Source organism: Mustela nigripes, chromosome X, assembly GCF_022355385.1.
Source record: "Mustela nigripes isolate SB6536 chromosome X, MUSNIG.SB6536, whole genome shotgun sequence".
NCBI classification, from domain to species: Eukaryota; Metazoa; Chordata; class Mammalia; order Carnivora; family Mustelidae; genus Mustela; species Mustela nigripes.
Window position 1 is genome coordinate 31,829,266 of NC_081575.1, and position 26,349 is coordinate 31,855,614.

General features: G+C 37.5%; 1 long non-coding RNA gene across 1 annotated transcript in view; it reads left to right on the forward strand.

Annotated features, from left to right (window-relative positions):
• Positions 1-26,349, forward strand: part of LOC132006916 (uncharacterized) — a 181,066-nt gene that overhangs the window by 150,586 nt on the left and 4,131 nt on the right. The window contains exon 3 of the long non-coding RNA XR_009401258.1: positions 17,739-17,825. This is a non-coding gene — a long non-coding RNA (uncharacterized LOC132006916). The remainder of the gene's footprint in view (positions 1-17,738; positions 17,826-26,349) is intronic.

Below are 26,349 nucleotides of genomic sequence, written 5' to 3' on the forward strand. Positions count from 1 at the left end.
GTAATATAGGAGTCCTGTTTCATTTTTCTGCATGTGTAATGTCAAGTTACATTTGAATGGTGTTCTTGAACCTTCATGTTGAGGTTGCATTCGTGTAATAAGCACATCATTTTGTTCTTAAATGTATTGTTATTTGTAAATAACAATGTGTCGAGGGGCTAGTAAATATTATAGGGGAGCTAAACCTTCTTGACACTGCCACTAGTTAAGCTTCCCCATGTCTAACTGACAAAAGAAGTGAATCCTAAGACTGGTTTAATTTTCCATATTTCCTGTATCTTTCCTAAAGTTTCAGTACAAAATCCCTCATTCCTTACTCTTTCATTTCTGTGCTTTCCGTTTTCATTTCCAATCCATAATCCCCCCTACTTAAAATTATCCTAATTACATGACTTTCAGATAAATATTTTATCAGAAAATGATATGGCTATGAAAGAGGTACACAGAAGTGAGTCCATGTGCGCTAGAATTTCACACATGCTAGGTTAATTATGTAGAGATAATTATCTGTGAGTCTCAGATAAAAGTGAAGCAACTTGCCTAAGATCATACAGTCAGTGAAGCTCAAATTTGTCTATTTCTAAAGTCCATGTGTTTTGGCTCCACAATGTGGGCTCTGCACAGTAGGAGCATTGTGGGAAAAACCAGGCCAGATTTGACACAGTTCTTTGAGACAAAAAGACCAGTCAGAAGAAAGAAAAGTGATTGAAATCATGGGTTATTTTTCATTATCTTTTTATAATGTCTTTTTTGTGTGCCTTGCATGAAGGGGAAGGCCCGGAAAGCCCTTTTGTCTGCTCATTAACTTATTAGCATCAATAGAAATGGTTTTAACCATGACTAGCCATTCTGTCTCCTACTTCTCTATTGGTTGTGTTAAAAGCAGCATGATACTGGAAGTAAGGGAAAGGGAGAGGCTGAATAGGAGACATTGCCTATAGAAATGATAGTCTTTAGTTTCTTTTACACTGATAAAAATATCAATTCTTCCATCAACCCCGACATAGCACATTTTCGGACACATCCGTATGTATCCCCAAAACCAGAATATTTCAGTAACTGCTTATTGGCATGTTTTGAATTATATGGATTCTCCATTCCTCAGGTCAGACCCTCTTTCAGTGTACTAATTTATCATTTTCACATAGATTAACAAATCATCAAACATGTCTCGAAATCATGCTGAAGGGTCTGATTAGGGTAAAAAAGGTTAGATGCAATTTTATTGCTCCCAAAAGACTTTCAAAGTACACTGCTAATTTGAATCCTTGAATAACATAATTCTCTGAAAATTAAGTCACAAATTTGTCCAAATTATTATTTTCTGTGATTATTATGTTTAGTTATATGCATCTAGAATTTCTCTGAGATATGCCTATTTTTCAGTGTGTTAAAAAAAGTATGCACAATGCCAAATTTACTCAAAGACCCATTTTTTGCTAGTCTTCACCTAGTTAAGAAATCAAACATTTACAAGAAGCAACCTAGCATTTCATAGTACATCTTACTGGAAGTCTCTCTTCATTATCATTTGAGCATTATATAAGTAGCGGAAGTCCTGAATGAGTTGGAACAATTACTTACTTCTACAACTCAATGTGAGAGAACATGATAGTAGCTTCCAAGAAAGAAACAGAATATTTGGTAAAGCTGACAAATTTCTCTATACATTTGTCTGAAAAATAGGTGATGGGAAAAGTTTCCAATTCCCCGGTTGATAGGCAACACAATTACTGAGAGAGATGGTGGACTCTGAGAAAGAAACTGAGGGTTTTGGAGGGGAGGGAGGTGGGGATTGGGGGAGCCTGGTGGTGGGTATTAAGGAGGGCACGGATTGCATGGAGCACTGGTTGTGGTGCCTAAACAATGAATTTTGGAAAACACACACAAAAATATTAAATTAAACTTTAAAAACGTTTGCCCTGCAGATATAGCCAACATGTATAAATAGGCCATGATGCTAGAGGAGTCTCTTCAGGCAAAATACACACTCCCCTGGGGAGAAAGCTAGCCCACAGTAACACACCTGCCTGGCAGAGCTAGATCCTATCAATGATTCTAAAGCCAAAAAAGCTTTCAGGTACCTGTCTAAAGGTAGATCCAGTTGTAGAAATTTCTCAAAATTAGGATTCACCAGAATGAGAACAAGCAGCCTTTATTTGCTGTTTTATTGACAGAATGTAATTATATATTAAAATATACAGTATCCTCTTCTATTATGAGTAATCAGGGCATGCAAATGTGCAGATTTCACCCTTACATTTGAACATGTTTCACTGGAAGACAAGCAACAGTATTTTTTCCCCCCTACATATCTTCCTGAGGGAAAACAATGGATCTTTGAAAATTAAGGTTCTTAGGATTTATTTACTGTATCTTAAATAAGGATAATTCTTATGAACTTATCCCAGATATCACAAAAAAAGGAGATGATACCAGTTTTATAAATCCATCTTGAATTTGTATGTTTCGTCTGCATAATTAGCTAATTCTCCCCTACACAGATTGTGTGAATCTCTGAATTGCTTTTGACTCAAAAAACAAATCTAAATCCTCATTGAGCCTTTCCTAGGATTTTAAACTCCAGATGAAATCAGATTGTGTATAGTTTCTGTGCCTTTCTATAATATCCAGAGAAAATATATTTTCTATAAATATCCAACACTACCAAGAATTTGTAAAGACTATGTAATATCTATTCCTAATTGCTCTCAGGCTATTTGTTTCTGAATTCATTCAGCTTGTGTTTTTTTCAGTCATAATCTGCTTTTGAAGCACTGAAACTGACTGGACTAGGTGAGCCCTGTTCTGAGGTCATGGGTACAGAAAAGGGTTCATATCAATCATCAAATGTCAGTTTTATAAATCCATCTTGAATTTGTATGTTTCGTGAAAGAAACAATGAAAGAAAATGGAACAATGAAAGAAAAATATACAAGTAGCCTCTTTCATGTCTGTCTGCATAGTATAAATACAAAAATGATTATTTTCCTTCCTAGTAATATTTAAGCTAATTACTTAGGCAATAAACAATTTCAAAGGAAGAAAAGTCTAAGATTGTGCAATAGATCGATGGAAAAAAGCCTGAGACAAGTAATTTTATATATTGTTCAAGGTTGTCAGGCCCAAAAAGGATAGTAAGAGCAGCTTCAGTAGAGCTAGATGTCTAGGAATGTAACATGGAAGAAAACCTTAGGAAGAGAAAATAGAGTTGCTCAAGGTGAACTTCCCAGTGTCCTCTCAGATCAGTGCTGTTGACTCATCTGGTCAGGATAGAAAGAATTTTCAACATGGTGATGGCACGCTTCCTACAGAGCATGTTGTAGGGGCGCGGAAAGATGATGGACTTTCATGTCAGACATTCTGGAGGGTTTGCCTTTGCCACCTAGAGCAGTACCAACTTTAAGTTCCTTGAATTTCCTCATCCGATCTCATTTGTTAAGGACTGTGTGAGACACCAAAATAGCATATGCACACCTCAAACATTGCCTCTTGTGCATGCTGGGACCCACCCAGAAATACCAGTAGTCTCTTCAATGTTCATAAGGCTTGCCTCACTGTGCTATAGTGATTTTTCCATTCTAGCCCACTATCAGGAGATAGGAATATGGACAGAAGTACTGCTATCAGGAGTCCAGAATCATTCTAGCACTGGCTTTCTTTTCACCTTGTTGCTGGATCTTGGATAAGTAGTTCACGCTCAGACTTTCATTATGTTTTTCATGATAACGTAGGGTTACATTAAGATTTTATTTGACAGAGACAGACCATCAGCTGGGGAAGCTGCAGAGGGAGAGGGAGAAGCAGGCTCCCCACTGAGCACAGAGCCCAATGTGAGGCTTGATCCCACAGCTCTGAGATCATGACCTGAGTCAAGACCAAGAGTCAGATGCTTAGCTGACTGAACTACCCAGGCACCCCAGGATCACGTTATTTCTAACAGGTTTCTCAAATCTTATGTTTTATGATTATTACAAAAGGGAGGAATGCTAATAGAATTATCGATGAGACATAGTTAATTCTTTTTTTTTAATTTTTATTTATTTGACAGACAGAGATCACAAGTAGACAGAGAGGCAGGCAGAGAGAGAGGAGGAAGCAAGCTCCCTGCTGAGCAGAGAGCCCGATGCGGGGCTCGATCTCGGGACCCTAAGATCATGACCTGAGCCGAAGGCAGAGGCTTAATCCACTGAGCCACCCAGGCGCCCCGAGACATAGTTAATTCTTAACAGCTAAAGCTAAGCTCTAAATTGAGCTATGTGGCAAAATACATTCACCTCTTAAAAATTAATCCGGAATGGCGTGTCTGAGTGGTTCAGTTGGTTAAGTGTCTGACACTGGCTCAGGTCATGATCCCAGAGTCCTGGGATTGAGCCCCACATCGGGTTCCCTGCTCATTGGGGATTCTGCTTCTCCCTCCCCCTCCTCTCCCTGCTCCCCCTGCTTATTCTCTCTCACTTTCGTTCTATCTCAAATAAACAATTAAAATCTTAAAAAATTAACCCAAACTATGGCAACCTATACATACTCTCCAAAAATTAGAACTGCATTTTATACAAATACTTATTTTCAAAAGCATAGGCCTCTCAGTCCAGTTAGAAAAAAGCCATTCACTGCTGTGACAAGAACAGTTGTATAAATTCATCTGGGGTTCACTTTTCATTGCAGGATCCCTGCACAATTTTCAAATATCATGATGGCATTAACATGATTACAGCTTTCTCAATTTCCAGGTGACTAAACCAAGATCCAGAAAAGTCAGATGAATTACCTAATGTTCTCCCATGAGGAACAAAGTTGAAATAGAACATAGTTATTTTGATGCCCCAGATTCCCATTTTCCCCACTGCAGCCCCCACCCCCCACCATCATTACCTGATCCTAGACTCCTGAAGAACTCATTTGCTTTTGATAAGCTCAGACATGTCATTTTCACTAAGTGCTGCTTCAGTTTTTTCAGGGGAAAGGATATCTCTAGTTTAAATTCAGCCGAAATAACACCATCTCAACCGAGAAGATCACTTACATCCACCCAATGTGTACGTCGCTTTACTTTGGGGTTGATAGTTTGGCTCTTTTTTAAGGAAATTGATCTTTCACAGCCACTTAGTACTATTTCTCAGAGTCCTACAGCAGTACTTCGCTAAATGGCATCCAGCTCATCTGGATATGTTGAGTTTCCAGATCATAAACTCCTAAAGGGCAGAGTCTATGATTATTTGGCTAACTTTATATCGCTGTGACTGTGGATGCTTAATAAATACTATTTCATGGTAATGATGATGATGACAAGTTAATGCTCTTCAAAGTGTCAACCAATCAGTCAATTTAGTGAAAGTCAAACCGGTCATTTGATGTTATAAAAAAAAAAAATCCAGTTACTTGATTGAATGAATTATTCAGATTGTAGCTGTTGCTTTTCTGCTTTTAGAGACATCACATTAAAGTTGCTTCCATATTGAAAAGAGTCAAGGGAAAGAGGCAACGTATATATTCATTAGTAGCCAATTATTTCCCATCAGTCAGAAACTACAAAAAAGCTGAGTAAAACTTCTGTTGAAATTAATAAAATATAATCATATAGTGGCATCGATGCTTAGGAATTTCATGTAGGTAGCACTTCTAAGCCATTAATTTATGGCATAATATCCTTGGCAGATGAACTCCCCAGCTCAACTTCATTAATGATGGCCTTGCACGGTTAGAATTGAGTTCTCAGGCCATTTTTTAACTTATGTAACTTTAACCTCTATACTGACTTCAGAAAAATCAAGTAAAAGTAAATCCAGTGAAGACAATAAACAGCGGATATTTCCAGCAACAGAATGCTGAGGATCATCAGAATAACTTGATAAATGCTTAGCACACACCTTTACTCAAATCTTTATCTACAACTTGACAAAAAGAATAAAAGCAGAGGATTTACTAACCAATTTCATGACTTAATTCTAAGGGCCAAATGTTCTTACTACAAAAGGGAAATGTGATCTAATGGAGGTATTAGCTAACTCTATGATGGTAATCGTTTTTACTATATATGTGTATCAAATCAACACATTGTATAACCTTAAGCTCATGCAAAGTTATCTGGGAATCATATCTCAATAAAATTGGGAAAAATACAATAATTGGCACTGTAGAGTTTATGGACTTATAGGAACATAGATCAAGGGAACAGGAGAGGTTTCATGAGTAGATTAACTCACGTATAGTCAAATGATTTTTAAGAAATTTGCCAAGGTAATTCATGGGGAAAGAGTGATCTTTTGAGGAAATAGTGCTAGGAAAATTACATAGACATAGACACAAATAGAAAAAAACTGAACTTCAATTTGACTTCACACAGTATATCAAAATTATAAGACTAAGAATAAAGCAGGAGATAATCTTAGAAACCTTGGATTTCACAAAAATGTATAAAATAAAATAGAACACATTAATAAAGTAATAAATTACAGTTCCTCAAAATTATAAGCCTTTGCTCTTCAAATGGTAATGACACAATGATGAAAAGGTGAGCCATGGACTGGGAGAAAATATTTTCAGTGAAAATAAGTGACGAAGAATTTATACCTATAATATTTACAAAAAACTTTAAGAATTGTTAGAACTTATAAACCACTGAATTAAAACTGGGTGAAATACTTGATAAGTTAGCAAGAGAAGGAACTCCGCAAATATGTACATTAAATTATGCTCAGTACCATTAGCAATTAAGAAAATGTCTATTAAAACCATAATACTATACCACTGCATACTACTAAATTGGCTAAAATTGAAAAGTCTGAAAATACCAAGCACTGGTAAGTACACAGATACAGTACTAGTGGATATTCAAAATGATATAATCACTTTGAAAATAGTTTGCAGTTCCTTATAATGTTGAAAATACACCAGCCATTCCACTCCTAGGTATTTACCCAACAGAAATGAAAACATATGTCTACACAAAAGATTTGTGCATGAATGTCCACAGCAGCTGTATTTGTAATAATCTCAAACTAGAAAGAAAACATATGTCTTATTGATATAAGTAAACGGATGAAAAAATTTCAGTGTATCACATAACAGAATGTTATTCGGCAATAAGTTATTGATATGGACAAAAGCTTAGATGTATCTTAAAATAATTAGGCCGAGTGAACAAAAGCCAGAAAATAAAGCATCCCTACCCAAGAATTCCATTTATAAATAAATCTTGGTAAAATGCAAAGTAATCTATACTGATAACAAATATCACTGGTTGCTTGAACAATGGCGGCTGGGTTGTCTAGGAAAAGAAAGATTATAAAGAGGTACCAGAAGGCTGTTAGTGGTAAAAGACTATATAGCTGGGGTAAGCTTCTGGAAATGTTGCCAATCAAGTAGACTCATCCTAGACCATGATCAAAACTCGAGCAGTTCATTTCATTTGCCATTCAATTATGACCATGTAATAAAATAAATACTTAATGTTTCCCAGTATGCTAAATCTTAATTCTTTTAAAATTTTTAAAAGATCTTGTGCAATTGGTAGTATTATTACTACTGCCATTATATAAGCAGAGAAAATTATCCGAGGGAGATTTATTCACATGGAAATTAAGAGTTCCTCAGTAGAGGAGCTAGCATTTGAACAATTAAGTTAGTCAGAAAGTTGTTGGTGTGCCTAACCAGTACTCCCCACTGCTTGCCTCTTCTATCTTTATGATGTACAATTAATAAATAAAAATTATATATTTAAGGTGTACAAGGTGAGGACTGCCTGGGTGGCTTAGTTGGTTAAGCCTCTGCCTTTGGCTCAGGTCATGATCCCAGGGTCCTGGGATCCAGTCCCACATCATGCTCCTTGCTTAGTGAGGAACCTGCTTCTCCCTCTGCCTGCTGCTCCCCCTGCTTGAGCACACCTGCTCCTTCTGACAAATAAATAAATCATTTAAAAAATCAAAAAGTGTACAAGGTGATACTTTAATAGACATATTATTGTGAAATAATCATACTAATTAACATCCATCACTTTACATAATTGCCATTTTATTTTTCTTATATTGTGGTGAGAACACAAGGGCTACTACTGTCTTACCACATTTCTGGTATAAAATACAATATTCATTAATGTTAGCCATGTTGCTGTACACTAGATCTCCAGAACTTATGGATCAAACATAACAAATTTTTTACGCTGAGACCAACATCTCTGCCCCCCCCAGCCAAGCCCAGATAACACACATTCTACATTTTTTCTACGAATCTATTTTAGATTCTACATTTCTGTATGATCATATATTTTTTATGTGTGGATATATGTGTATATGTGTGTGTGTGTGTGTGTGTGTCCATACACACACACACACACAAAAGATACATGTGCTATATGTATTTCTCACATTTCCTTTATCCATTCCTCCATTAATGGACACGTTTCCATGTCTTGGCTACTGTGAATGCTGCTACAATGAGCATAAGAATGCTGCTACAATGTACCCTTTGGATACATACCTAGAAATGGAATTGCTGGATCATATCGTACTTCCATCATTAGTTTTTTGAGGAATCTCCATTCTGCTTCCATAATGGGTATACCATTTACATCCCCACCAAAAACGTACAAAGATGACCTTTCCTCTACATTCTCACCAATGCTTGTTATTTTTTGGCTTTTTAATAAAAGCAATTCTAAAGATGTGAAGCAGAATTGCATTGTGGGTTTGCTTTGCATTTTCCTAATGATGAGTGATATTGGGCACCTTTTCATATACCTTTTGTCCTTCTCTAAGTCTTTTTTGGAGAAATGTCTGTGTCCTTTGCTCATTTTCTTTTAAGTTGAGTTACTTTGCTAATGAGTTGTAGATGTTCCTTATATATTTTGGGTATTAATAACTTACATGTGGTATACAACCATTTTCTACTATTCTGTAAGTTTTCTATTCACTCCTTTCCTGAGCAGAAACTTTTTAATTAGATGCAATTCTACTTTACTGTTGTGGCTTTCACAGTTCTCTGTGTCCTTGATTTTTGACTGTATTATTATAGTATGTCTGTGTATGGTCTTCTTTGAATTATCCCTCTTTATAGTTCTTAGATCTCCATGAATCTGGATATCCATTTCTGTTCTACATTTTGGGAAGTTGATGGCTATTATTTCATTAAATAATCTAACTTTTTTCTCTTTTCTCCTGCTGATATTCCAATAATGCAGTTTTTAAATGTTCCTAAATTCTGTTATACTTTTTCCACCTTTTTCTTCTTTTTTCCATTTTCTTTTTCCGAGTGTATAATTTCAAATTACTTCTCTTCAAAGCTTAGTAATTTAGATTTTATTTTTGTAAAACTCTGTTGACCAATATTAAAATGTTGTAATTGTGAGCATCTTTTCATGTGTCTGTGTGCCTTCTTTGGAGAAATGTCTGTTCATGTCTTGTTCCCATTTTTTAATCGGGTTACCCATTTTTTTTAGTATTGAATCGTATCAATTCTTTTTATTTTGGTTGCTAATCCTGTATCACATATGTCACTTGCAAGTATCTTCTTTCATTCAGTAAGGTTGCCTTTTAGTTTTGTTGACTGTTTCCTTCACTGTACAGAAACTTTTTATTTGAAGTAGTCCTCCTAGTTGGAACTCAGTATCGCTTGCATCAATATCACTGATTATCAGGGACAGGAAAATCAAAACTACAGTGAGATATTACCTCACACCTGTCAGAATGGATACAATTTAAAAGAGAAAAAAAACAACAAACACATGTTTGATGGGGATGTGGAGAAAAAGGAACTCTCATGCACTGTTGGTGTGAATGTAAACTGGTGCACCCACTGTGGAAAACAGTATGGAAGGTCCTCAAAAAATTAAAAATAGAACTACTCTATGATGCAAGAATTGCATTGTTGCTTACTAACCCAGAAAATACAAAAATGCTAATTCAAAGCTATGCATGCACTCCTGTTTACTGCAGCATTATTTACAATAGCCCAGCTATGAAAGTAGCCCAAGTGTCCATCACAAATGAATGGATAAGGAAGAAGTGGTATATAAATGTGTGTGTGTGTGTGTGTGTGTGTGTGCGCGCGCGCGCATGCGTGCACACTGGAATATTATTCCACCATAAAAAAGAATGAAATCTTGCCATTTTCAACAACATGGATGGAGGTATAGAGTACATTGCTAAGCAAAGTCAGTCAGAGAAAGACAAATATACCATGTGATCTCACTCATATGTAGAATTGAAGAAACAAAACCAATGAGGAAAGAGAAGAGAGAGAGAGATAAACCAAGAAACAGTCTTCGCTATGGAGAACTAACTGATGGTTACCAGAAGGGAAGTTAGTTGTGGGTGAGGTAATAGGGAATGGGGACTAAGGAGTATACTTACCATGATGAACAACAACAAAAGTGGTGGGAAGGAATCTTTTCATTAACGTTAAATAAACACTGTATGGGCAAAAATTGCAGATATAAACAACAAAAAATACAGTGATTTTAAAAAAACACAAATTTTCTGAAGCACATTCTGTTTCTGTGTAGTCCAGACTACTCCTCCTCTCATTTCTTTATATTGCCTAGCATTCTGTCTAGCCAGTCTCTTAAGCCATAAATCTGCTTATCCATTCCACCACATCCAAAAAGAAATAAAAATAAAAATGCTATAATTGCATTTTGAAAATTACAAAACACAAACAGTCCATGATAAACACACTGATCTCCCATGGCTGACTTGGATTTGGATAGTAAGTTTTTTATGTGTCATAGAAGGGAACTTGCTAAGTATTATCACCTTCATGAAATCTAAAAGGCTAGTGTTAAAAGTTGTTACTCTTATTTGAATATTTTAAAACAGGCCAGATAGTTTGGATTACCTTTCAGATTTTCAGGGCATGAAAGAGACACAAACAGAGGACTCAAGATCATGTTTTAGCACATTTAGAATAAATCTGTTTACAGCTATAATAAAAATACCTTCAGCTTTCAGATATTGAAAGAAAATATCCTAAAACAAACAGGTTTTTTTTGAGGGGGGAGAGTTACATCTTCATAAAAAATAGTATATTTTTTGTTGGATTACCCCTTTTATTATTATAAAGCATCCGTCTTTGTCTCATTTAGTTTTTGTTTAAAGGTCTATGTTGGGAGGCACCTGGGTGGTTAAGTCAGCTAAGCATCTGACTCTTGATTTTGGCTCAGGTCATGGTCTTGCATCATGAGATCAAGCCCTGCCATAAGGCCCAACACTGGGCATGGAGCCTGCATAAGATTCTTTCTCTCCTTCTCCCTCTGCCTCTCCTCCCCAACTTGTGCACATTCTCTCTCTCTCTCTCTCTCTCTCTCTGGAAGAAAAAAAAATTAAGGCCTATTTTGTCCAATATGAGTATTGCCACCCTGGCTTTCTTTTCATACCCATTGGCATGAAAAAAAAATTTTCCATTCCCTCACTTTCAATCTACTTGTGTCTTTAAGTCTGAAATGAAATCTACTGTAGGCAGCAGTTAGCTGGGTCTTGGTTTTTTTTTTATCCATTCCATCACCCTATGTCTTTTGAAGTGAGAAGTACATTTCCATGCAATGTATTGATTGATAGGTATATATTTATTGCTTTTTTGTTACTTGTTTTGTGGCTGTTTGTGTAGTTCTTCTCTAATCTTTCTCTTACTCTGTTCTCTCACAGGTTGCTGGCTTTCTTTAGTGATACACATGGCTTCCGTTTTCTTTATCTTTTGCATATCTGTTACTGGATTTTGATTTATTTGCCATTAGATTTGTAGGCATTATCTTCTTCAATCACAGTCTAAATTAAGTCGATAGTTGATCACGTTTGAACCCATTCTTTCCTCTTCCTTTCCCCCACATTTTAGGTAGAGGATGCCATACTTTACATTTGTTTATTTTATGAGTCTCTTAACTGATTTTTATAGATGTACTTATTTTTTACTGCTTTTGTTCTTCCTACTTTTCTTATTCTTACTTATATCCTTTCCTGTCCACTCAGAGTCCCCTTTAACAGTTTTGTAGGGCTGGTTTAGTGGTGATAAATTCCTTTACCTTTTATTTATTTCTCCTTCCATTCTGAATGACAGTCTTTCTGGATGGTGTATTCTTGGTTCCAGATTATTTTCCTTTCACACTTCAAATAGATCATGCCAGTCTCCGCTGGCTTGCAACGTTTTTGCTGAGATATCAGCAGATAGCCTTATGGGGTTTCCCTTGTATGTAACTATTTTCTTTTGCTGATTTTAAAATTCTCTCTATCACTACCTTTTGCCATTTTAATTACTGTGTGTCTTGCTATGTGGACCACCATGCCTTGATTTTATTGAGAGATCTCTGTGCCTCCTGGATATAGATATCTACTTCCTTCTCCTGTTGAGTGAAGTTTTCAGCTATTATTTCTTCAAATAAATTGCCCCCTTTCTGTCTCTTCTTCTGAGAGCCTTAGAATGTGAATGTTAGTTTGCTTGATGGTGTTCCTGAGTTCCCTAAGTCTATTTTCATTTTGCATAAATTTTTCCTCACCTGTTCAGCTTGATTACTTTCCATTACTATGTCCTCCAGGTCACTAATTCATTCTTCTGCATCCTCTAGCCTGCTCTTTATTCTAGCTATTGTATTTTTAATTACACTTGTTGTGTTCTTCATCTGATTGGTTCTTTTTTATATCTTTGTTAAAGGGTTTACTTTGTTAAGGGGCTTACTCCGATCTTTTCTCAAGTCCTATATCTTTATGATCATTACTTTATATACTCCATCAAGCATATTAGTTATATCTGTCTTCTTTAGGTGTCTTGCTACAGTTTTGTCCTATTCTTTCATCTGGGACATATGCCTGTGTCTCCTAATTTCCTCTAAGACTGTGTGTCTGTTTTTTTTGTGTTAGAAAAATCAGCTCCATCTCCTGCACTTGGAAGTAGTGGCCTTATGAAAATAAGTCCTATAGTGTACCCAGCATGGTGCATAACAAACATAAAAGAACTAGTTGATAGTAATACAATAATAGTAGGGGACTTTATCACTGCACTTACATAAATGGGTAGATCATCCAAACTACAAGTCAATAAAGAAAGTTTGAATGACACACTGGACCAGATGGATTCAACAGATCATTCAGGACATTCCATCCTAACACAGCAAATACACATTCCATTCAACTGCATATTCTCCAGAACATTCTCCAGAATAGATCACAAATCAGGCCACAAAACAAGTATCAAGAAATTTGAAAAGATCGAAGTCTTCCATGCATACATGCTGACCACAACACTAAGAAAATCAAAATCAACCACAAGAAAAAATCTGGAGAGAGAACAAATACATGGAGATTAAATAATATGCTACTAATCAATGAATGTGTCAATCCAAGAAGTCAAGGAAGAAATTTATAAATACATGGAGAAGAGTAAAAATGATAACATGGGTCCAAAATCTTTGGGATGCAGGAAAAGCAGTTCTAAGAGGGAAGATTATAGCAATACAGGCCTACCTCAAGAAGCAAGAAAAATCTCAAACAACCTACCCTTAACACCTAAAGGAGCTAGAAAAAAGAACAAACAAAATTCAGAACTAGTAGAAGGAAGGAAGCAATAAAGATTAGAGCAGAAATAAATGACCTAGAAACTAAAAAAACAAAACAAAACAAAAAACAGGAATGCGGGGCTAGCTCAGTTGGTAGAGCATGCTACTCTATCTCAGAGTTGTGAGTTTGAGCCCCATGTCGCGTGTGAAGACCACTTAAATTAAGAAAAAAGAGAGGAAACTGAAAAAAAAATTGGAACATATTAATCAAATCAGGGGCTTGTTCTCTGAAAAGACCAAGAAAATTGATAAATCTCTAGGTAGACTCATCAAAATAAAGAGAGAGGACTCAATCCAAATCACAAATGAAGGAGGAAAAATAACAACCAATACCACAGAAATACAAGCAAGTGTAAAAAAAAATTATGAAAAATTATATGCCACAAACTGGGCACCCTAAATTCCTAGAGACACATAAATTACCAAAACTGAAGCAAGAAGAAGTACAAAATTGGAACAGACCAATTACCTGCTATGAAATTAAATCAGTAATAAACAAGCCTCCCAACAAATAAAGTCCAGAACCTGACAACCTCTCAGGTGAATTTTTACAAAACATCTAAAGAAGAGCTAATACATATTCTTCTCAAAACTTCCTAACTAATAGAAGATGAAGCAAAATTTCCCAATTAATTTAATGAGGCCAGCATTACCCTGATGCCCAAACAAGATCAAGACTCCACAAAAACAAACAAAAAAACTACAGGCCAACATCTCTGATGAACATCGATGTAAACATCCTCAGAAAAATACTAACAAGATGAAGCTAACAGTACATTAAAAAAATCATTAACTACAATCAAGTCAGATTTATTCTAGATGTGCAAGTGTGGTTCTATATTCAGAAATCAATCAATTTGATACATCACATCAACAAGAGAAAGGATAAAAACAAAGTAGTCTTAGAGGAAACCTTAACATCATCAAGGCCATATATCAAAGATGCACATCTAATATCATCCTTGAAGGGGCAAAATGAGAGCTTTTCTGCTAAAGGCAGGAAAAAAATAGATTTCTCCACCCTCACCACTTTTATTCAACATAGTGCTGGAAGTCCTAGCCACAGCAATCAGACAACAAAAAGAATTAAAAGGCATCCAAATCAGTAAGGAAGAAGTGAAACCTTTATTATCTGCATATAGAGAACCCTGAAGAGTCCACTGGTAAACTACTAGTACTGATAAGTGAATTCAATAAAGTCATAGGATGGAAAATCAATGTACAGAAATTCATTGCATTTCTATACAGTAGTAATGTAGCGGCAGAAGATGAATTTAAGAAAAGCATCCCATTTCAGTTGTACCAAAGATAAGATATCTGGGAATAAACCTATCCAAAGAGGTGGAAGACCTGTACTCTGAAAACTATAAGACACTGATGAAAGTAACTGAAGATAACACAAAGAAATGGAAACACATTCCATGCTCATGCATTGCAACACCAAATATTTTATTAAATGTAATATTACCCAAGCAATCTATAGATATAATGCAATCTTTATCAAAATAGCAACAGCATTTTTCACAGAACTAGAACAAAAAAATCCTAAAATTTGTATGAAATCACAAAGACCCTGAAAAGCTAAAGGAGTCCTGATAAAGAACAACAGAACTGTAGGCATTACAATTCCAGACTTCAAGTTATATTACAAAGCTGTAGTAACACAGTATGGTACTTGCACTGAAACAGACACAAGAGATCAATGGAACAGAATAGACAGCCCAGAAATAAAGCCATGATTATATGGTCAATTAAGCTTCAACAAAGGAAGCGAGAATAGGAAATGAAAAAAAGACAGTCTCTTCAACAAATGGTGTTGGGAAACCTGGACAACAGTGTGCAAAAGAATGAAACTGTAGCTCTTTCTTAAACCATACACAAAAGCAAACTCAAAATGGATTAAGGACCTAAATGTGAGAGCTGAAACCATAAAAATCCTAGAAGAAATCCGCCAGAGCAACATTTTTCTAGATCTGTCTCTTGAAGTAAGGGAAACCAAAAACTATTGGCACTACATCAAAATAAAAAGCTTCTGCACAGTAAGAAAACAACTATGAAGACTACAAGAAAACCTAATGAACAGGAGAAGATACTTAGAAATGATACATCTGATAAAAGATTAGTATCCAAAATATATAAATAATTAATACATTTCAGTACATACAAATATATAACCCAATTAAAAATAGTCCAAAGACCTGAACAGACATTTTTCCAAAGAGGACACCCGGATGGCCAACAGACACATGAAAAGATGCTCAAGATCACTCCTCATTAGGGAAATGTAAATCAAAACCACAATGAGATAACACCTCACACCTTTCAGAATGGCTAAAATTTAAAATACTCAAGAAACAATAAATGTTGGCGAGGATGTGGAGAAAAAGGAACCCTTGTGAGCCATTGATGGGAAGGCAGATTGATTCAGCCACTGTGGAAGAGTATGGAGGTTACCCAAAAAGTTAAAAACAGAACTACCTTATGATCCAGGCATTTCAGTACTGGGTATTTATCCAAATAATACAAAAACACTGCAGATATACATACACACCTATGTATATATGTATGTTTAATGCAGCAGTATTTACACTAGTCAACATATGGAAGCAGCCCAAGTGTCCATCAATAGATGAATGGACATACATACACACAATGGATTATGCAGCCATTAACAAGAATGGAATCTTGCCATTTTCAATGACTTGTATGGATCTAGAGAGTATATTGCTAAGCAAAACAAGTCAGAGAAGGACAAATACCATGATTTCACTCATATGCAAAACTTAAGTAACAAAAGGGAAGGATGAGCAAAGAAAAGAAAAGACAAACTTGAGAAACAGACTTTTAACCCTAGAGAACAGAGGGCTATGAGAGGGGAGGGGAGTGGGGAATGGGAGAAATAGGTGAAGGGGATTAAGTATGCACTTAGCTTGATGAGCAATGAGGAATATATGGAACTGTTGAGTCACTGTATTGTACGCCTGAAACTAGCATTTTAATTCCAGCGTAGTTATCATCCAGTGTTATGTTAGTTTGAGGTCTGTATAAATAAATTAATTAAAATAAGTGTTTGTTTACAATAAGTAAAGTAAATGATAATGTTTCATGTCACTGCATATACAAGAGTTGTTTAACAGTAATGATAATTGGGGCACCTGGCTGGCTTAGTCAGTGAAACATACAACTCTTGGGGTTGTGAGTTTGAGCCCCATGTTGGAGTTAGAGGGTAATAAATAGTAATGGTGATTATAAATAATGAAATTATGTAGGTCCTGAATTATGAAAAACATGATCCTATTGATCAATTTTTCAACCATATTCTTTGTTTTATCATTGTCAATGAATTCACATTGTATACAAAGATAAAACAGACATAATAAATCTCAAACTATTCCAATGCCTAAGAAATTTTCAAATTAACTAATTATCTTTGTTGCTTGCCAAATGCTTTATTTTTAATCTCAAATTTAACTCAAAGCTTGACATATAATTTAATACTTGTTTACACTAGCTAAATTATTTGGTCCCATTTATATAGCATAATACTTTGTGTAAATGTTTTGAACAGTTTTTAATACTGAAAAAACCACTTGATAATTTTAATCACAATGGATAATTCATTAATGTATTAATGCTTTATTCAGTGTTTCAAATTCTATAAAGTTCGATACAGGGAACAATCTGATAACTATTCAATGTGCATTTCTACCTTTTAGTGACACTTCACCAGGAATTTGTTATTCAATTCAGTTGGATTATATGCTTCCATGTATGTGATTTGATAAAAAAAAAAAAATAGGTGCACCATGTTGAGTTTTTTAATTTTAACTTTTTCTTTAAGGAGAAGGCTAGTGATTTTGGAGGTTGAATAATGCAGTATAGAAAACATAGGGAAACGGTACAAAATGACACTTAAAACCAATGCCTGTACTCATCTTTTTGTGGTTATGACTAAGTATTAATTTGTGTTACTCACTTTTCTTTAGAAGATAAATCAAAGCCATAAATTTGAATTTGAGGTGTATACACAATACATACACAACTTTATGCAAGATTTTCCATAAGTAACGCTACATTTTAAAATGCTAGAATCTGATTTGTCTTTTGATTCATGCAACAAGAAAAGAACATTCAGCGAGGGAAGGTTATACTCATAATGAAGTTCTTAAATTTGAAAATGTCTTCTCCCTTTGTACAGGCAATGCGGATTCATTAGAAGAATAATGTCAATCACAGCTTTAACACCTTAACTATGGAAGGGACTAATGAGAAAGCACTTTAGAAGGTGAGACTTCATGTTCATTTTGAAATAATTGGTCTTCATTTTTCTTCTTACAGAAAAAGTTTTAATCAGTTTATCATAAATCTATCTGAACCGTTAATTTTTGCAGTATTCAGGTGAAGTCCAACACTTGGTTTATACAAAGTTTATGGGGAGAGGATGATGGAGTTAATCTAATCTTCAGTGGTAAAATCATCCATTCAAGCCCTTAGCACAATCCCTTGCAATGAGAGCACAGCATGGCTGCGTATGTTATTGGTGAACCTTAATAGAAGGTAGTTCAAGGGGGGCCTGGATGGCTCAGTGGGTTAAAGCCTCTGCCTTCGGCTCAGGTCATGATCCCTGAGTCTTGGGATCAAGCCCCCCATTGGGCTTTCTGCTCAGCAGGGAGCCTGCTTCCCCCTGCCTCTCTGCCTACTTGTGATCTCTGAAATAAATATATAAAATCTAAAAAAAAAGAAGAAGAAGAAGAAGGTAGTCCAAAAAATTCATCCCCCTCTAACTGATGTGGGTGACCAGTTGTCTCCCAACTCAGGCTGAAGGGGAGGAGAAAGATCTGCTGGAGCCTGTGGTGCTACAGTGATGGCTCATGGCTAGCCTTTTGTGAAGCAGGAGGAGGTCAAATCCTGGGCTATCCTGCCCCATGCAAAGTCCTTATGTTGCCTCCACTGGCACTTGCTTAGCTCATGGACCTTGCTGTTATGTGTCTGCCTAAAGCCTTCTTGTCCAGCATCCTCTATGAGCTCAAACGAATGGTTTTCAAATTCAGTGCTTCTTTTTTCTGATTGATCAAATCTGCTGTTGAAGTTTTGTATTTATTTTTGTATTTTCTCCATCAGAATTCTTTTGGGTCTTTTGTGTATTTCCTATCTCACTGGTGAATTTGTTCTATTCCTGGGTTTCTGTTGACGTCTTTATCCTTGATCTCTTCTAGTTTGCCGGGTTTCCTTAAAATCATTATTTTCTATTAGTCAGAAGTCTCATAGATGTTTCTTTCTCTGGGTTAGTTACTGGAAGTTTGTTGTGTTCCTTTGGTGGCATGATGTTGCCTTGGATTTTTATATTCCTTATAGTTTTGAGTCGGTATCTTCACATTTGAAGGAACAGTCATCTTTTACTGACTTTCTAAGATTTACCTGCAGATGAGCAGAAAGTTGCCACCTGACTTGGGAGCATGGTGGCACAGGGGCTAGTGCTGGGTAAAGAGACACATGGGGATGCCAGTTATAGGTGCATTTGGAGATGCCAGGTTAGCGGGCTAGAAGTGGGATGATTGCAGGGTTGAATTATAGGCCCATACACAACACCAGTACCAAGACACGGTTATAGGTACATATACAGTGGTTATATCAGAGCACAGCCTTGCCCACGGTGGCATCATGGCTGGGGAGGTTAGAAAAAGGGACCCAGTGGCAGCCCTTGCTCCAGAAGGATGCAACAGTGGGCACTGGGTATGGTATAGACCCTGTGCAGGTCCATCAGCATCAGTCCTGGCCAAGACTCTGAGGCTCATCAGTGGTTAAAGGACTCGAGTTTCTGTGGTGGTGACTTCAACTGCCGGGGTCCTTAATGGTGAAGGCTACTGTTCTCCTTTTGCCCCACAGTGGGAAGCCATAGCCAAGGAGATTCCCTTTGCTACCAAGTTGTGTTAGCCTGGGAGATGGGGTAGCACAGGGGAAATGCTTCCTACGATTTTCTATGCTGTCCTCTGTTTTTGTGATCTACTTTTTTGGTGGAGCTATTCACTGTACCTTGGGGCTCTCCCAGTACTATTTCCATCTGTATTTCCAATACAGATGTATTATTGTTAAATAGTTGTTTCTGTTGGGTATGAGGTTTAGGACCCTGTAGTTTATCATTTTGCGTGTGTCCCCTGTTGGTCCAATCTTCTGTCGTTTATGTTTTCTAAGGCGAAGTCTGGTTTCTGTAATAGAACATTAAATCTTATAAAGAAAGGTATCCTTATCACTGAGTACACAATTTAAGGGTTTAATTTAAAAACAACTCCTAGGAAGATAAAATTGCTTAATTGAAAGAACAACAAAATTTGCCTGCTGAAAATCAGGGTAGGGTCAGAACTGATGTGAAATTACCTGAAGTTGGGCCGCAATTCAAACTCAGAATGAAGCCAAACAAGGTAAGCAGTAAGTACCTCTTTGTGGTATTAGTCAGATATGTTACTGTTCCCTGATCAGAAATGTTGGGTTTTCCTCTACATAGCTCAGTAAATAGTTTATATAATTGTGAAAATTCTTGAAAATTAATTCACACCTTGATTATAAGTCAATGCAAACATTTCAGAGGACAATTTGTCAATTTCTGAAGATGTAGAATTCAATATCGTTTGACCCAATGGCATCTGTCATACAAAATCTCATAAGTAGGCAAACACAACTTTCAGTAGCATTGTGTTAGTGGGGAAGAGTTGGCAACGATACAGAAGTTCATCAGTATCAGACTGGTTAAATCAGTCATGGTCCAACTACACAAGAGAATGCCATAAAGCTATTAAACTGGATTATAACATTACACTGCTGTGAACAGGTATTGAAGGTCTATTGTTTTTTTTTTTTTAAGAATTTATTTATTTATTTGACAGAAATATCACAAGTAGACAGAGAGGCAGGCAGAGAGAGAGGGGGAAGCAGGCTCCCTGCTGAGCAGAGAGCCCGATGCGGGGCTCGATCCCAGGACCCTGAGATCATGACCTGAGCGAAAGCAGAGGCTTAACCCACTGAGCCACCCAGGTACCCCTTGAAGGTCTGTTGTTAAGCAGATGTAACACAACAGTGCATATCATGGTACCAGTCGGGCACATATGTAACATCTATAAGGTGCCCTGAGTTAAATAGATGGATGTATGTAGTTGATTGTAGATGCACAGCTCTGTCTTGAAAATACAGAGATATGCTAGAATGAGAACTTCTGGTAATAGAGCAGACTGAGAAATGGGACTACACTTACTTTTTACTCTGTAGCCTACGTGAGACGTTACAATGAAATTGGCCTGTATTTATTTTAAAATAAACCCAGTCCTCTGCATTGTATTTGTGCCATTATACCATCGATGAGTAGAAGGTCAGTGAGCAAAGATTCCGGTTGGGTTGATACACATGATAAGAATGAGGTAAACCCTGGGTTTTTTCTGAACTTTGTCTATGGAGCCAGAGTTAGACATGAAGTCAGGTTAATTAAATACATCTATGTAACAGGACACAGAATGTTCTTGACATTCCCAAATGCCACTGACGAGAGCTCTATTTGAAGACTGAAAGAGAGATGTACAAAATGCAGCCTATTATAAGACCATTAAACTTTCCCATTTTCATAATAGAACAGCAATTATTTCCCACAGAGGCATTTGAAAAAGTGAGCAAAAATCATAAATAACTTCTTAAACTCACATAAGTGTATATTAACGTTCAAACTCTGCCAGCTCCTAACTTCACTACTGTTAGTGTTCAAAAATGAAAGCAAGTGTAAATGTTTCTGGCACATTTTGACGATTTTTTTCAGTACACACAAGCAGTTGAAAAATGGCATCCTAGAAGGCCTTCAAGTATCATGTAGGCTAGCCAGCTGACACCCATAGTCCTTTCTGGATACAATTCTCTTGTTCTAATATGGAGTCTGCTAGTAATGTTAAAACTTGACCCCCATCTTAGTACTGATTTCATCATCTTTTAATAAAATCCACTTCACAGAAAAGACTCAGTTCCCGAGACATATGTATCACATGTGAGGCAATCCAAATAATTACGCTCTTGATTTAATGCCGCCCATCTTTTTCCTGAACATTTTGGTGGAAAACATGTAGAAGGCTAATAAAAAGGAAGGAAAAGATGGGTATCCAGGGGAAGCTATACTAAGCGTTGAAAGGAAAATTAATTTAAAGGAGGCGTAGTGATTCCATACTTAAGCATGGAAAGAGAAATGCTATTAATAAGAGTTAAGTAATCAACAACATTTTAAAAACTGACCGTTAACTAATAATATGAATTTGACACAATGGATTAGTAGCTACCTTTTGCTTTACTCCACTTCAGTTATGGAAGACGGTCTCCAAAATGGCCCCAAAGGCCTCTGCCTTCTGAGTTTAATGTCCTTGTGTAATCCTTTCTCCTTGAGTGTGGAGTGGAACCAGCGACTTGCTTCTGACAAAGAAAAAAACAGTTCAAGTGGTAAACTGCATAGAAAGCCACTTCTCAAGGTTACCAAAACAACTCTAGATTCCATCTTTTCTCTCTGTCTCTCTTGGAGCCATTCCTCTGAGGAAACCAGCTCCCATTGTCTCAGGAGCTCTGTGGAGAGGCCCCAATAGCAAGAAGCTGCGATCTCTGGGCAATGGCCTAAGAGGAACTTAGGCCTGCTGAGCACCATCCAAGAGAGCTTCATGGTTGGTCTTTTGAGGTGTGCCAAATGTCGAGTGAGCTTGAAAGCAATTCATCCCTCTTTTGAGCTCTGTTAGAGAGACTTAAGCAGAGGTACCGAGGTAAATCAGGCCCAGATTACTGACACATAGAAACTGTGAGAAAACAAATGCTTGTTGTCTTTTTTTTTTAAGATTTTATTTATTTACTTGACAGAGACAGAGAGATCACAAGTAGTCAGAGAGGCAGGCAGAGAGAGAGGAGGAAGCAGGCTCCCTGCTGAGCAGAGAGCCCGATGCGGGGCTCGATCCCAGGACCCTGAGATCATGACCTGAGCCGAAGGCAGAGACTTTAATCTACTGAGCCACCCAGGTGCCCCTAAATGCTTGTTGTCTTAAACCACTGAGTTTTGTGGGGCACAGTATGAAGAGTCTGTGACTCTTGATATCAGGGGCTTGAATTCAAGCTCTGCGTTGGGTATAGAGCTTCCATAAAAAAGAAAAAGAAAAAGAAAGAAAGAAAGGAAGGAAGGAAGGAAGGAAAAGAAAGAAAGAAAGAAAGAAAGAAAGAAAGAAAAGAAAAGAAAGAATACATCAATCAACTTTTTCCTGAAATAGTGTGCTTAGTTTGAAGCGGTTTTCTTTAAGCTTTTATTTTTAAGTAATCTCTACACCCAACATGGGGTTCAAATTCACAAGATCAAGGGTCACCTGCTCTACCAAATGAACCAGCCAGGCACCCCTAGTTTGAAGTGTTATAAATCGTTTTTTTGTGTATATGAGAAAAGTAAGTTCCCTGTTTGAAAAATACTCAGAAGTATAATTTTTTTCTGAAAACAAAAGGTAATTTAATACAGTGTAATAACCCCAATTATTGGTTTTGCTGTATTCACTTTTCTTATAATAAGAATTCCTGGGGGGCCTGGATGGCTCAGTGGGTTAAGCCTCTGCCTTCAGCTCAGTTTATGATCTCAGGGTCCTGGGATCGAGCCCCGCATCGGGCTGTCTGCTCAGTGGGGAGCCTGCTTCCCCCCCCATCTCTGCCTGCCTCTCTGCCTACTTGTGATCTCTCTCTGTCAAATAAATAAATAAGATCTTAAAAAAAAAAAAAAAGAATTCCTAAGGTATGACATACTTTAGGGTGCACACTATAACCTGAAATATGGTGGGTGGGTCCTGAATAGAAATATACAGACAACTATATAAACTAGTGCCTGCATATATTAAGAACTCAGCGAAGTCCTCTATTTAACCTGTGTAACCATATTTAATCCTCATGCAAAAAATTAGGATTTTTTTTCCACTTCTATTTAACCCATGAAGAAACTGAGGTATGTTTGCAAGGCATCTAAAACAAGATTCAAACTCGGGCACTCAGAAGCCAGAATCCAGCTTCTCAACCTAAAGAGTGTGCCCCCTCTCCTAAGAAACCACAATCGATTCAAAGACAGCATTCTTGATATTTAGTGTCACGTTCTCTTTGATTACAAAGCAGAGAAATTTTAGAGGACAGTTGTGCATGTTAACAAGGATAAATATTCACTTGTGATCAACCGGAGATGCCCTGTGAGATGGTATAATTTGAGTAGTTAAGAATGAGGACTCTCAAGTGGGAGTGCCTGAATGCTCATTTCAACTCCGCCAGCAGTTCTGGTGCAATTCAGGTTAAGCCTATTGTCCTCCCTTAGATTTAAATTTCATCTAATGTAAACTGGTGACCATATCAGTCCCTACCTCATAAAGCTGTTGTAAGCATTACACGAAATAATACTCAGAAGGGTTTGGAATAGTTCCTAGATACACCAAGCACTTAATAAACGTAAACTCTTATTATGAGGATAATTATTACCTGGCAAAGAGAACAACATTTTTTTTTTTTTTATTTGACAGAGAGAAATCACAAGTAGATGGAGAGGCAGGCAGAGAGAGAGAGGGAAGCAGGCTCTCCGCTGAGCAGAGAGCCCAATGCGGGACTCGATCCCAGGACTCTGAGATCATGACCTGAGCCGAAGGCAGCGGCTTAACCCACTGAGCCACCCAGGCACCCAAAGAGAACAACATTTAACAGAGTTTTCGGCTCTATACTTTCCAGAGGAAAACAGCTATCTAAGTAAGTAGAGAAAGTAGGCTAAAAAGAGAAACACAGTGAAAGAAAATAGCATGTATGGATACTCTACATTGCCAAAGACTCTTTAAAAAAAAAAAGATTCTATTTGAGAGGGAGCGCATATGGGAGTTGGGGGAGAGGGAGAGAGATCTCAAGCAGACTCCATGCTGAGTGTGGAGCCCAGCATGTGGGGCTCTGTCCCACAGCCCCGAGATCATGACCTGAGCAGAAATCAAGAGTCGGATGCGTAACTGTTCCCACCACCCAGGCACCCCAACAATGCCAAATACTTTTAGATGCATGGCAAACGTACTTTTCTCTAATCTTCACAGCAGACTACATAGATAGGATTCCTATTTTACAAAGGAGGAAGCTTTAACTGAGGAACTTTTCCAAGGCTATTAAGTAACAGAGGGAGCACAGCTCTCTAGGACCATGGGGTATTCCAATCAAGATACGTTTGACCTTTGTCTTTCACCAAGAGAGACTTTGGGACTTAAGGGCCAGAGGGAATGAAAAGCTACCATACATTGTGAAGGCACAGCTGGCAATTTAGTGAAATGTAGGCATTCTTTTGATTGTTTTACACGTTATCTACTGCGTGTGTGCAAGCTTCTGTGCCAAGATGCACATGGCTGCCAGGCAGGCTATACGGTTTGTGCCCTGTACATGGTGCCCAGTCAAGGTAGTTGACGTCTGGTCCATGATCCACTCACCCAGCCTTGAACCTAAGGTGCATAAACATAAAACAGGTACTTTTTCTATTGTACGCACTAGTGAAATACGAGCTCCCAGAGGCCTTAGGTACATGCAGTAACAAAACTGCGATGTGCACATTTATGTAACTTCACCGACCCACCCTGTGAGATTAATTTCTTAGCTATGGCTTTTGACTTAGTAGTGGTGGGGGGATTGTGTTTACAAGACTATTACTTAGAAGAGAGTCAGGGCCCATTTCAACCCTGGGGTGGCCTCTGCCCTTTCACTACAATTTATTTCTTACTCTGTACAGAATAATTTAGAATGTCGTTTTCTTAATCTTTAATTTTACAATTCAGGTTTTTTAAAAAAGATTTTACTTAATCTATTTGAGACAGAGACAGAGCATGAACAAGGGGTAGTGGCAGAGGAAGAAGCAGGTCTCCCTGATGAGCAGGGAGCCGACGTTGGACTTGATTCCAGGACATTGAGATCACGACCTAAGCTGAAGGCAGATGCTTAACCGACTGAGCCACCCAGGTGCCCCTTTACAATTCGTTTCTTAAGTGACGCTGTAACAACATAAGGTAGCTGTGACTGTCCTGATTTTTTTCATCTCATGGAACACTGACACAGAACTCCACTGAGGAGCGTTTCATGTAAAACAACCAAAGGGAGAAGATGCATTTCTTCTTTATTAGCTCTGATATATCATGTCCCAATTATCAAAAATTACTTTCAAATTTTTATTGTAATGTAGTACTCTCATTTACGCAAAGGAATTTCCCAGCTGTTATTAAAGCATATTGAAAATAAGCAGAAGCCATAGGAGTTTGAGAAGGTGTGGAACAAAAAGTTCAGTAGAAAAAGAATCAAATGCTCAGGGGTGGTCAGTTAGTATGCAACAGAAACTCAAACCAACATAAGCAAATGCAGGATTTTACTATAAAGTACTTCTTGGGATGCCTGGGTGGCTCAGTCAGTTACATGTCTGACTCTTGGTTTTGGCTCAGGTCGCAACCTCAGGGTCATGGAACTGGGTCCCTTGTCAGGCTCTGCACTCTGTGCAGAGTCTGCTTAAGATTCTCTCTCCCTCCCCTTCTGTCCCTTCCCCCACCCACATGAGGTAGTACACATGCGCTGTCCCTCAAATCAATTAATCAATCTTTTTTTTTTTTTTTTTAGATTTTATTATTTATTTATTTATTTGTCAGAGAGAGAGGAGCGAGAGCAAGCACAGGCAGACAGAGTGGCAGGCAGAGGCAGAGGGAGAAGCAGGCTCCCTGCCAAGCAAGGAGCCCGATGTGGGACTCGATCCCAGCGTCCTGGGATCGAGTCCCACATCGGGCTCC